Genomic DNA, 14,309 nt, shown 5'->3' with positions numbered 1-14,309 from the left:
CAACAGGGAACCTTGCTAACTTGTCAGTTCCAACAATTGGTGTAAGATCATCTTCTGATCATAAGAAACCCGTGAAGCATTCTGTTTCTTCTAGCTGGGTTTGGCGTAGACTTCCTTATTACTGAATAAATCTTGTTCAGTTTTTAAGTCTGTGGCATAGGTTTGCAGGGTCAGCAAAACTGTCCCCAAGAAGCTGTCTCCATGATGGTTTGAGTTTAGTGACACTTGTGATTGTCAGGCTGTCCTCTTCCCTTTTTTTTTTTTTTTTGCGGTACGTGGGCCCCTCACTGCTGTGGCCTCTCCCGTTGCGGAGCACAGGCTCCGGACGCGCAGGCTCAGCGGCCATGGCTCACGGGCCCAGCCGCTCTGCGGCATGTGGGATCTTCCCAGACTGGGGCACGAACCCGCGTCCCCCTGCATCGGCAGGCAGACTCTCAACCACTGCGCTACCAGGGAAGCCCTGTCCTCTTCCCTTTTATCATCTCCCCATCCATCCTGGTCTTTAAACTCTCTGAACTCCTCAGCAGGCGTGCACCGTACCTTGAGTGTGGTGGTCAGTTCCTCTTCAGTCAGCACCTCCTCCTGCCCAATCACAAATAACAAAAATGTGAATGTATTAGTTACTAACCAAGCCATGTGAAAAAGTAGGAATGGCTGGCATCAAGAACTCAAACTCTCTCATTTCTGTTTCTTTCTGCATGTTGGCTTTGTCCTTTCAGATAGGCATACTCCGTGTCCTGTGAGATAGCCTTACATATGTTTCAGACCTCATACATCTAAGAGGAAAGGAAAGTTCTCTCTTCCAGAATCAGTTGGAAAAAATCCAGAGATGTATCTGTATTTCTCTGGAAGAAAATCACTGTGGCCTAGAATGGGCAAAAGTATTAGAATTGGCCTAGTGTAGGTCACACCCAGGGTATGAGGTGGAGAGAAGTTTCTTTTCTCTTTTTAATAAAGATGGAGGGAATGTTAGCTAAAAATGTGATCAGCTATGACACGTTAAATACAATTTTTCAGTCTTTTACATGTGTCTTTATAGTTCTCTCCATCCCATATGAACTTTTCTTCTATTTCCCAAGCAGATAGATGAATTTTCACTGATTACATTTTCACTTGACTTCCTATGAATGACATCTTAATTTTATCAGTAAAAATGTCTCCAGATCACATTTCGAGATAGAAAACCCTCTTGGGAAGGTTCTTTTTTTTTTTTTTTTTTTTTTTTTTTTTTTTTTTTTTTTTTGGCGGTACGCGGGCCTCTCACTGTTGCGGCCCCTCCCGCTGCGGAGCACAGGCTCCGGATGCGCAGGCTCAGCGGCCATGGCTCACGGGCCCAGCCGCTCCGCGGCACGTGGGATCTTCCCGGAGCGGGGCACGAACCCGTGTGCCCTGCATTGGCAGGCGGACTCTCAACCACTGCGCCACCAGGGAAGCCCGGGAAGGTTCTTAATAGCAGGCTTACATCATTTATAATTGCTACATGATAACTTACAAATCATAGGGAGCGTTGTTTCTGATCTAAGTCCTTGCCTGTTCTTTTTTCTGGCTCTGTGTGTGGAGAAGTGGTGTGTGTGGGGATAGGGTGGGCATGGATAGGCATCTACCTATTGATACTTTGGGTCTTTTAAGCCTCTACCCACTGAAAAATTTTAGAGAATTCCACCTATAGTTTCTCTCATTTGTAGAATTTACACAGAGATCCCAAATTCATACCTTGCTTGATCTGAAAGAATTAACCTTTTTCATCTGTTAAGTTAGAACAGTATATAGCTGATATTCTTTTTTTTTTTTTTTTTTTTTTTGCGGTATGCGGGCCTCTCACTGTTGTGGCCTCTCCCGTTGCGGAGCACAGGCTCCGGACGCGCAGGCTCAGCGGCCATGGCCCACAGGCCCAGCCGCTCCGCGGCATGTGGGATCTTCCCGGACCGGGGCACGAACCCGTGTCCCCTGCATCGGCAGGTGGACTTTCAACCACTGTGCCACCAGGGAAGCCCGCTTATATTCTTAATATAGAATATGTAGTATATTTATATATACTGACACTCTCTATACATATACAGTACATGTACTGGTACATATAGATTTAGGTATTTAGAAATTGAAGCGATTTTACACTTAAGACACTTGTAAGTTTTCTATTCAGTTGCTATATCTTGTGTTAGGATTTTAAGAAAACTTTTAAATGATTTAAAAATGGTTTGTATTGCCATGTAAAGTCATGAATGACAAAGGTTCTGATTTGTAAGAAGATAAAGAATGCTTTAAACACAAGGTGCAGTTTTGGGTGGAGAGGATTTTTTCACTTAGAGTTTTGAGAAGCTGGAAAGGGGAAGTGGGATATGATGAGGGGAAACAAATTTAGTTATTTTTAGGTTAGGACAGTTGAGGAGCTGCAGATGTGAGAGGAGAAGAATTAGAACACTGTAGGTGATGGAGGACAGAGATGGAAAGCACAGAGAGGTATGGACAGGCCAAAGTAGCAGTTCAGCAAGAGGAGTATAAAGGAGAATTTAGATACTAGGGATGAGCTGATTCAGAATAACAAATTGCCTGGGGATTAGTAGAATTGGGTTCATTATATGGGCTAGGTAAGAAGCAACAGATGATGAGCCCACCATGCAGAAAAGGAAGTTTGCTTGGCAAACTAGAGACTGGGCCAGCATTTAAGGGTATGACTCCAAGATCAAGATACTTCTGAGTTGAAAATGTTGACCCAACACAGGGATTAAATAGGATCCTTGTTAGTCTCTTTTGCCTCTTGTTGCTGATATCATGTATGAAACCAGGAAGGACCAAAATCAGGGTAATTACTTTCAAGTGTGATCTATACTTTGTTATTCAGGAATAATACATTTCTTAGGAGAAGTATGGCTCAGCATAAGCACCATCTCTAAAGGTGCAGCTGGTGACTGTCAGTCACCTGGGCTCCCTAAAGCATGGTCTCTTGAAGGGAGGTCAGAACATGTGTCTCTGTGGCCACCACAGCAACCTTTGCTAACTAATATTTTCCAAACTGTTAGAGAAGTTCCAGAGAAGACTCTTACTGGCTTAACTTGAATCAGTGTCCTCTAAATCAGACAGTGTCCGAAGGATTGGTGTACTTTAGGTAAGCTTGGGTCTTGTGTCCATACCTGTGGCATGGGTAAGGTGGAGGGAGAATGGGAGTCAACTGCCACGAACTGAATTTGCCACATGAATGTGGAATTCTTTAACCAGAAAAAACAGTAATAGATGCTGAACAAGAAGGAGATAATACTATCTTTAATACTGCTTTCCTGTACTGAGTTATTTTTTGTTCGTTTGTTTTGGCCAGGAGACAGTGTAGAAGATGACTATAAAGGAAAACAGAATGAAAACTCTAAAGCAAACAGAAAGGCAGAGCCTGTTGTGTTTTTGTTTTTGTTTGGCTGTGTTGGGTCTTTGTTGCTGCACGCAGGCTTTCTCTGGTTGCGGCAAGCAGGGGCTACTCTTGGATGCAGTGTGCAGGCTTCTCATTGCAGTGACTTCTCTTGTTGTGGAGCATGGTCACTAGGCACGTGGGCTTCAGTAGTTGCAGCACACGGGCTCAGAAGTTGTGGCACGTGGGCCCTAGAGTACATAGGCTTCAGTAGTTGAGGTGCATGGGCTCAGTAGTTGGGGCGCGCAGGCTCTCCGGCGGGTGGGCTTCAGTAGTTGTGGTGCGCAGGATCAGTAGTTGTGGTGCACGGGCTTAGTTGCTCCACAGCATGTGGGATCTTCCCGGACCAGGGATCAAACCCGTGTCCTCTGCATTGGCAGGTGGATTCTTAACCACTGTGCCACCAGGGAAGTCCCGTAAACAGTTTTTTTTTTGTTTTTTTGCGGTACGCGGGCCTCTCACTGTTGTGGCCTCTCCCGTTGCGGAGCACAGGCTCCAGACGTGCAGGCTCAGCGGCCATGGCTCACGGGCCCAGCCGCTCCGCGGCATGTGGGATCCTCCCGGAGTGGGACACGAACCCGTGTCCCCTGCATCGGCAGGCGGACTCTCAACGACTGCGCCACCAGGGAAGCCCCATAAACAGTTTTTAATACTAAATATCTTATGATATAGTTGTGCCAAATTTATGTAACTCTTTCCCTGTTGTTGGACATTTATATGGTTTCTAATTATTTGTGTAAGAGGATATTAAATGAGACTTTATTTTGTTGTCTTGGTGTTATAGTTCAGGCTCCAAAATTGAGGACAATGTTTAACAATTACCTCTGTATTTTAATAAAGGCTGTTATGTTACTCTTATAGGACCTGCTGAGAGATGAGACTGCTTTTCACCCCCTTATTCTCTGTATATCCATTAATATACATATACATAGGTATATATATCCATTCATTTACATATGTGTATGTAAACGAATAAAGATTTCTTATAAGAGGGTAGTAGAAATGCTGTGCTTCTCCCTCATATCCACATATATCAGGAGAGGTTTATGAAAATCAGTCATAGAAATTGGGGTTGTCTACTAAAAAGGAGGATTGAGATTTCATCCCCAGTTTGAGGTTTGCTAATCTGTAGAAATGCTTGAGCTGTGCACAGGGAGCGAGATCTGAGTAGATCCTGACTGAACTGGGCATGATATGGGAGTAGGCATGAAAATTGTTGCCTGACTTTTCTTTTCTTCCTTTCGCTGCATTGGGTCTTCGTTGCAGTGAGCAGGCTCTACTCTTAGCTGTGGTGCGTGGGCTTCTCACTGCGGTGGCTTCTCTCGTTGTGGAGCACAGGCTGTAGGCGTGTGGGCTTCAGTAGTTGTGGCACACGGGCTCTAGAGTGCAGGCTCGGTAGTTGTGGCGCACGGGCTTAGTTGCTCTGCAGCATGTGGGATCTTCCCAGACCAGGGCTTGAACCCGTGTCCCCTGCATTGGCAGGTGGATTCTTAACCACTGCGCCACCAGGGAAGCCCTGCCTGACTTTTCTTGAGAAAATTCTGAAGGTTAAATCCTACTGGAATGGAGCAAAGAGAGAAAGCTGTATTGGGAGGACCTAGTACTTCTAGAGTTTGGAGGTGCAAAAATACTGATTTTTTTTTCCTCTATGGGCTAAATAAGTAGAACAGAAGGTAGCTGGGATAGAACTGTCTTATAAGAATGTTGGTTATAGGGCTTTTATTTTAGATCAGTTTTAGTTTTACAGAAAAAATGGAAGACAGAGTCTTCTCATATACCCCTAAACCCCTACGCCCAGTTGCCCCTTTTATTAACATCTTGCACTAGTGTGGTACATTATCAAAGCTGAACCAATATTGTAATTATTAACTAAAGTCTGTAGTTTACATTAGGGCTTGCTTTCGGTGTTTCACATTCTATGATTTTTGACAAATGTATAGTGACATGTACCCACCATTACAGTATTATACAGAATAGTTTCACCGCCCTAAAAATCCCCTGGGTTCCACCTATTTATCCCTCCCGTCCCTTTCCACAAACTCCTGGCAACCACTGATCTTTTTTCCTGTCTCCATAATTTTGCCTTTTTCAGAATGTCATATAGTTAAACTCATGCAGTATGTAGCCTTTTCAGATTGGCTTCTTTCACTTAGTAATATACATTTATTATTCCTCCATGTCTTTTCATGGCTTGATAGCTCATTTCTTTTTAGTGCTAAATAGTATTCAGTTGTTTGATGTACCACTGTTTATTTCTCCATTCACCTACTCAAGGACATCTTGGTTGCTTTTAAGTTTTGGCAATTATGAATAAAGCTTCTATAAATATCTATATATAGGTTTTTGTGTGGACATAAGTTTCCAGCTCTTTTAGGAAAATACCAAGTGCTGGATCACATGATAAGAGTATCCTTGTGCAAAATTTGTATAAACATAAATTTTCAGCTCATTTGAGTAAATACTGAGGAGCATGGTTACTGCATCATATGGTAAGAGTGTATTTAGTTTTGTAATAAACTGCCAATCTGTCTTCCAAAGTGGCTGTACCATTCTGCATTCGCACCAGCAATGAGTGAGAGTTCTCCTTCCACTTCCTCTCCAGCATTTGGTGTTGTCAGTGTTTTGGATTTTAGCTGTTCTAATAGGTGTGTAGTGGTATCTTGTTTTAGTTTGCAATTCCTTCATGACATATAATGTTGAATCTTTTCATATGCTTATTTGCCATCTGTATATCTTCTTTGGTGAGGTATCTGTTCAGATCTCTTGCCCATTAAAAAATTTGATTGTTTTCTTACTGTTGAGTTTTAAGAGTTCCGTGCGTAGTTTGGATGCTGGTTCTTTATCAAATATGTTTTGTAGATATTTTAAACCAGTTTGTGGCTCGTCTTTTCAATATAACTGTCGTTTACAGAGTTGGTTTTAAATTTTCTGTCTTAAATTTGTGTATTTAAATTTACATGTTTGTTACCCTGTTGGGTGTAGGGTTTTGATTTGCTTGTTTATATTTTGAAGCTTTATTATATTATTTGAAAACTTTTATAATATAGCAGTTTTGGAGATCGTAGTTGTCCTTCCTGTCCATTGCTTTATATTTAAAAGATTTTCTACATCTGGAGATCAGATAACATAAAAAGGTCTATCATTTATTGAGCTCTTCTATTGTGCCAAGTTCTGTGCTAAATTCTTGGCATACATGTTGTTTAATCCTCCCTGTTTTTTCTGAGATAAAGATATCTTTTTTTTTTTTAGTAAGATAGAATTGAGAATGGTCTTTTTTTTTTAAATTAATTAATTTATTTATTTATGGCTGCATTAGGTCTTCGTCGCTGAGTGCGGGCTTTCCCTAGTTGCAGTGAGCGGGGGCTACTCTTTGTTGCGGTGTGTGAGCTTCTCATTGTGGTGGCTTCTCTGGTTGCGGAGCACAGACTCTAGGCATGTGGGCTTCAGTAGTTGTGGCACGCGGGCTCAGTAGTTGTGGCACGCGGGCTCTAGAGCACAGGCTCTGTAGTTGTGGCTCACGGGCTTAGTTGCTTCGCGGCATGTGGGATCTTCCTGGACCAGGGCTCGAACCCGTGTCCCCTGCATTGGCAGGTGGATTCTTAACCACTGTGCCACCAGGGAAGCCTTGAGATAAATATGTCTTATCTTCATGTCTTTCTTTTTTTTTTTCTTCTCTTTTTATATCCACAAATCTCTCTGCCCTCTTCATTTTTATATATTGCCCTGCCTCATACTTCAGAGATTAAAGCTACTAGCCTAAATCTTCATCTTCCCAGATTAAAATCTATAAACCTTTTTTTTTTTTTTTTGCGGTACACAGGCCTCTCACTGTTGTGGCCTCTCCCGTTGCGGAGCACAGGCTCTGGACGTGCAGGCTCAGCGGCCATGGCTCACAGGCCTAGCCGCTCCACGGCATGTGGGATCTTCCTGGACCGGGGCACGAACCTGTGTCCCCTGCATCGGCAGGCGGACTCTCTCAACCACTGTGCCACCAGGGAAGCCCTATAAACCTTTTAACTGCAGCAACTTTCTCCCTTTTCTTTTTTGCAAAGACGACAGTTTCTAAAAGAACTGTTCTCCTCCAATCAAAGACTAGTCACTCCATTTGAGCTCTCCCCTTCTCAAATATTTTGTTCCTTTCCTTAAACCCTTTTGCCTCTTCCACCTTTCCTGTCTCATTAGATTGTTTATCTCAGCATGTAAAACTGCTCTGGTATTTCCCACCTTAAAATAAACCTTTCTTTAACACTATATTCTCTTCTAGCTCATTCCATTTCTTTAATTTGCTGTATGGCCAAACATTTTACAAAGAGTTGTCTATATGTGCTTTCTTCAATTCTTTTTTTCTTTTTAATTTCAAAAAAATATTTTTAATCTGTAGAATGAAAGCTCCCAAACATGGAAAAGGTAATGGAACGTAAAACACCCCGGATGGACATGCTGGGCCCAAGTGTATAGTGAAGAGAGGACAGTTTCACGAGGTGAATTCCCGGAGAACGTGGGATAAAGAGTGAGGGAGGTTACTCAACCACCGACACCTGTGGGAGCATCAGACTGAAATCCACAAGGCCACCCTCTCCACCCAGGAGAGGCCTGCCACCCGCCACCTCCTCCACTCAGTACTCATGCTGGTATGTGCTTAGTCATCTAGCGTACTGGAGACACTCAATACAAGTCGGGTGTTGTAGGATTTCAGAATGAAAGAGAAATCATGAAGCAGTTGTACCAACAGGACCTGTTAAGGTGAGAATTAGAAACAGTTTGCCCTAGGGGCAGCATTTTTTTGTGCCAGAGTCAGCATGGGCCTTATGGGAGTGGGGAGGATGGACCTCTAAACTATGCCCTTGCAAAGGCTCCAGAAGGATGTCCTCAGGTGGTGAGAGCCGGCATTGGCACTTGAAGGAAGAAGGAGATTGTCAGACTGGTCCTCCTTCCAGGCACCTCTTCTCCCTCTGGCCCCCTTCCCCGGACCCTGCCCCACAACATAAACACATTCAGCTCCTCTTCTTCCTTGGGCTGTCCCATTACCATCACCATGTTCCTCAAGGGCAGGTCCTCCTGCCGGAGCAGGAATTCAGGGCCTCCAGCTAGCTCCAGATACCCATGACCAGATTCTACTGAAGCTCAAGCTGTATTACCCACAGCTCCCCGCCATGTGCTCCCTGCTTCACCTGGTTTTTGCTCCTCCCAGGAGACCTGATTCCGTGGTTCCTTGGCTGGGCAAACTGTGTACGTCCTGTCTCACCCTAGACATCTATGCATCCACATCAGACTCATCTTTCCAAGGCAAGCACAAATGATCCGCCTGGGGGAAGATCATCCATATTCCTCTGAGGACAGGAGTCCATGTTGATCTGTCCTCTGGTTTGAGGTACTCAAACTTAGTTCTTCCTGCATCTGATAGTCTGTCCCCTGAGGTGTCACTTGTCAAGGTAATTGATGAGCACCATGTTGGATCCATGTCTTTGTTCTCATCTTGTTTTTTTGCTCAGCAGCTTTCAACTCAGCTGAAGGAAAACATTCCCCTGAATATTTTCCTCTCTTAAGTCCGTGATTACACATTCCCCAGGCTTTCCTTCTACCTCACTGGCTGCTCCTTTGTTCTCCCTTTGCTGGCTTCTCTTTAGGAGAGCCGTTCCTTGAAATGTTGGCATGCCCCAGGGATGGATTCTCAGATTTGCGTTTATACTCCTCAGGTATCCTCTTCTAGGTTCATGCTGTAAGTACTATCTATACACCAATGACAAGTGTTTATTTCCCACCCTGACCTCTCTCCTGAGCTTTGGACTCCTACATCCAGCTTTCCCCTTGGTAGTTCCTGTTGTTCATCTAAGTGGCATCTCTAATGAACCATGGCTCTGTGGACCTTAGGGCTGCTTTCCCAGCATCCATCTCAATTCTTAAAATTCATTCTGATCTGATTTCTACACGACTGCCCAGCTAAAAATGCTTTTTAAAAATTCATCAAGCAATTCCATATTGCCACAGCTGTTTACTGGATACTTTTCTGACCTCATCTTTCTTCTTAGTAGCATGACCATGTTGTCCTCTTAAAACAGTCCTTTCTCTTGATTTCTGCAGTCTCCTGGCACGTTCAGTGTTACTTTTCCTTTCATAAGAGTATTTGGCATTCATGGCATGTGCTTCTCTTTCTTCGTTTTCCAAAGCAAGATAACCACAAAGCAAATTTAAAATGATGCAGGTATGCTCTTTAAACTTTTTTGTTAATTAGTTGGTAAAAATGGTGCTTTGTTTCTGTCGTTTTTTCCCCCCATCATTTGTGTGGCTGAATGTTTTCCCATGTTCATGTTTGTCTTGTGTTCTTTCCTTGGTGAACTGTCCATGTTTATCTAATTGTGCTTTGCTGTTTTTCACTATGACTTGTATGACTCATTCTAATTTGAATGCCATACTTTTTTTTTGGAGACTGCATTCTCCATCCAGGAGTTTGGAAGCAAATGAATATATTCCCTTTTAGGCATCATAGAAATTAATATTTGAACAATTCTGAAGACATAAGTATATTTCTAATATTTTGTATGGTCTTTTGGCAAAATCTTTCTATTTGTATATAATGATTGGCATATATTTTATTATTTTTTTTTTTTTGCGGTACGCGGGCCTCTCACTGTTGTGGCCTCTCCCGTTGCGGAGCGCAGGCTCCAGACGTGCAGGCTCAGTGGCCATGGCTCACGGGCCCAGCCGCTCCGCGGCCTGTGGGATCTTCCCAGACCAGGGCACGAACCCATGTCCCCTGCATTGGCAGGTGGACTCTCAACCACTGCACCACCAGGGAAGCCCTTGGCATATATTTTAGAAGCTATTACTTTAATTTCTGTGAGATTTAGTGATGGGACCTTTCTTTTCAATTTGGTTTAGTTATAAGATTTTTTGGAATGCAGAATTGAAAGCTCAGTAAATAGGTAATCTAAGAATACTCCCCTCTCCTCAGCCCCATTATTGAATCAGGTGCTATGACTCTGCCATGACCTTACTAGGTTAATTATATGTGTGATATTTTAATTTCTTAACAATTTCGTGAGAAAGAAAACGGTTAGTTACTATACTAATCTTAAATTTCAGCACATGTCTCAGTCTTAAAGTAGGGGCAGTAGTGAACTGATGATATGTTAATAATACCAAACTTACATGTGTTCTGGATTCAAGAATCTTTTTCATGCCTCTGTGCCCTTGTTTAGGCTGTTTGCTCTGCCTGGAATATCTTCTCTTACTCCTGCTTGGCAGGATTAACTCCATTCTGTGAGACTCCACTTGGATGGTCATATAAGATAGTGTTCCTAGTTGGATGGCATTCATATCCCTGACCATTCTGCATTGACATTTTCTGTTTTATATGCTTTTCTCTGTATTGGACTAAAATCTTCTTGAGTGCAGAGAACGTGTTTCATTTTCATATTCTAGTACATAGTACAATGTCTGTCATGTAATATACATTCAGTCAATAAGGGTTTGTTGAAATGAACTGATGAAATGTAATTAATCATGGCAGGTCTAGAAGAAATTGTTTAATACTTAAGATAACTGATTGAATGAGAACTTAGTACCTGTACTTTAACTAATGTGGTAATAGTTTATACCCAGAGCAAAAATAATTACATATTTTCCAGGTAGAGTAACAGGCTGGACTAGAGTGGGTGAGAGATTTACTGCTGGAGAAGAGAAAGAAACAGACAGTCGATCTCAAGGGTGTGATCTGTAGAGGAGAATTCTCTCCTGCATGTCCTTACACGTCCGTCTTAAATATTATCATTGTTTTCCTGCCCCCTCCCCATTATCTATATACTTAAATCTCTACCAAATCTATCTGTTTTCCTGTTAGTAGAAGTGAAAAGGAAAAATAAATAATGGTAGTAACCTAGTGGTAATAATACTGCAGTCTTGAGCTGCTCTAGAGGGTGTAACGTTCTTATTCTTCATATTTCTCAGCACCCATCCTAGAACATCAAATTGAAAAACAAGTTTGAACTTTCTTTTTAGGGGTACACAGTAAGGCATGAGTACCATGGATGGTGCCAAAGCTTCTGGAGGTCAAAGAAATCTTTCTTATATCACTTCTTCCTCCCAACCCTCACTGCCTATTGGGTGATAGAAGTAACTTTGATTCTCTGGAACATTTTGGTAGATACACTTCAACAGATAATATGTAATGCCTGTGTGTAATGTGATGTGAAAGCATAATACTTACCCTCAAGGTCTTTCCACTAGGGGGTGTGGGAGTTTGGGTCAATAAAACATGCACATATTGGGTTGGCCCAAAAGTTCATTTGGGTTTTTCCATAACACCTTGCAAAAAACCCGAACGAACTTTATGGCCAGCCCAATATTATAAAGTATGTGCTGTAAACCTGAAAACAAAATCCTGTGGGAATTCTCAGTAAGAAATGATCAGTATCACAATCAGGGATGATAAGGTAGGGGATGGGTTGTTGGTGAAGTTGATGGGTTCAGGTGAAGAAAATAGGCAAAGGCACAAAGGTAAGAAACCACGGTCTGTTTTGTGAACCGTTAAGTCTAATTAAACTGTAATCTAAGGTTCAAGTAGGGTTGAATGGAAGATAAGTTCTAGGCCATATTAAGGAAGACTGTAAATGATAAGTAAAGCTTTTTATTTAAGTAGGTAAGATGAAGCTCTGGGGGCTTCAGAACTGATTTAGAAAGATGAATCTGCAGGACCACATGTAAGATACTACAATCTGACCTAGAAACTGGTATAGTAGTCCTGGCAAGAGATAACGAGGGCCTGAAGTAGAATGTAGGCAGTAGCAGTTGAAAGAAAGGAAATGATGTGTTGGCATAGATAGAATATAAGGATCATGTAAAAGGATTAGGTGTAGGATACAGAGACTTGGAAAATATCTGAGGTGATGGAGTAATAATGTTATTAACAAAAGTAGGAGGAAGTAGTTTTGGGGAAGGTGGTGAGTTATAGATATACTGATACGGCACATTATACATGGTGAGGTGCCATGTAAACAGAAATATGGGTTTGGGAGAGATGGAAGTTAAGATGTAAATAGATTTAAAAATTCTGTGCTTGGAAGTGATAGCTAAGGAAGGAGTGAAATTTCTTTCTAAGGGTTGCAAGTACAGCAAGAAGAGTAGTCTGAAGACAGAGTCTTTGGGAACATCCCCTTGTAGAGATAAGAAGTCAGTATCATGAGGGAAAGTGAAGAAATAACAAAGTAGGAAGGATTAATCATTGCCTAGGATGGCTCTTGGCAATAAGTCACTTTATTCTATGTAAGAATCTTTTCTCATAGGCCTATTTGTACTTACCATAGCATACATTATAATATTCCTCTATAAGCCTATGATAATTTTCTCCTTCATCTAAATTTCTTCTTTTTTTCAGGAACTTAATCCCATTTAAATAGGAATATTAGATAACTGGGTTGAGGTGTCATAGTGCCTTTAATGCATGAACTATAACTGTGATAATTAAACTTGGTTGTAGCAAAAGATAAGAATATAGTCACAGGTGTTTACTTATCATACATTGTTTAAGAATTACAAAATAACCTCTATTACAGTGTTGTTCACTATTTCTTACATGTAAAATAAGATACTGTAGCTTCTCTATTGTCATTTATAAGGCTTCTAGGTTAAAGTAGCAATTTTGATATCAGTTTTATTTAAATAGGTTCTGTTTGCATTTATTCAGGTTTTTATTCATCACTTAGCTTTATAGGAAAACAATCTCAAACTTAGAATATGTGCTGCTGAAGCAAGCACAAAACTCTAAAACTTAGAGTATCCACTCTTGTAAAATTAGGTTCTTATAAAACCTTAGTGAATGTCCGAGGGTTGACTTATCCATACAGCAGACGTGCAGCAGCCTCAACACTTTAAAGCTTCATTTGGCGCTTAGAAATAACAAGAAAAATCTCTTGAGCCCAAAATCATTGTTTAAATAAGTGTGCAAATGTAAAATACATTTCAGAAGGATTAAAAAAATTGTTTTGGTGCTCTTATTCCTTACAAATATTCCTTGTGAGTAGTTGACTAGGACAGAGCACTTAAAGTTTGCTCTTTTGTATTAATGCATGCATTATGGTTTTACAAAGTAATATAGCTTTACTTTTTCTGATAACACAAGTATTTATGCCCAAGGTAAAAAAAAATAGACCATATTAAAAATCATTAAAAGACTCAAGTTATATTCCTAACATTCAGAGAAAACTTATGTTAACATTTTGGGCCTTTTTCTGACTTTTTTTCTTGTGCTTACATTTATACACAGGCGCCTACAAAATTAGGATGATTGTGTTAAGGTACTTTGTAAACAGCTCTCTTTCAATTAGTTATTTTGTAGATATTTTTCCATATCAGTAATACATAACAGTACTATTTTCATTACTGCATAAAGGTAGTATATGAATGTATTGTTTAATCAGTCTCATGTTTTTTTCTTTTTCACCATTAACTGTCAGTGTACATCCTTGTCTGTGTCTTTTTCTTATTTGACTGTTTTTCTAAGCTAAGTTTAGAAGTTTAGAGTCGTAAAGAAGTTTAGAGTCCTAAAGGGTGTGGGAGAGGGGAGAGTGGGACATAGTGGACTTTGAACAGTTAATGACTACTCAAAGAGGTAATGACGTTTGTTAGATATAATGATTTATAGTATTAGAAAGTGGTTTTACATTCATTATCTTACTTGATGTTCACAACTGCTTAAAATATGACATGCTATAATGGTAGAACTGACATTAAGATAAAAGATTTCTGATTCAGACACTTGTGTACATTCTGCTGAACCATAGAGTCTTTCTGTAGAACTAGGGCAAGAAAATGGTGTTTGCCAGCAGTATAGAACATGTAACTTTACAATTGCTTTCCTTTGTGACCTTGGAAATAATCACTTAACCACTTTTTACTGTGTACTCTCCGTTTTTCA

The 14,309-nt window shown here is 41.1% G+C and overlaps 1 protein-coding gene across 16 annotated transcripts in view; it reads left to right on the top strand.

Moving 5' to 3' along the window:
- The window catches only part of ABI2 (abl interactor 2), a 101,687-nt gene that overhangs the window by 16,108 nt on the left and 71,270 nt on the right, over nt 1-14,309 (top strand). The window lies entirely within an intron of this gene.

The sequence above is a fragment of the Phocoena sinus genome, chromosome 7 (genome assembly GCF_008692025.1).
Source record: "Phocoena sinus isolate mPhoSin1 chromosome 7, mPhoSin1.pri, whole genome shotgun sequence".
NCBI lineage: Eukaryota > Metazoa > Chordata > Mammalia > Artiodactyla > Phocoenidae > Phocoena > Phocoena sinus.
The sequence above is the reverse complement of the archived record's forward strand: the minus strand, read 5'-3'. Positions and strand labels throughout refer to the sequence as shown.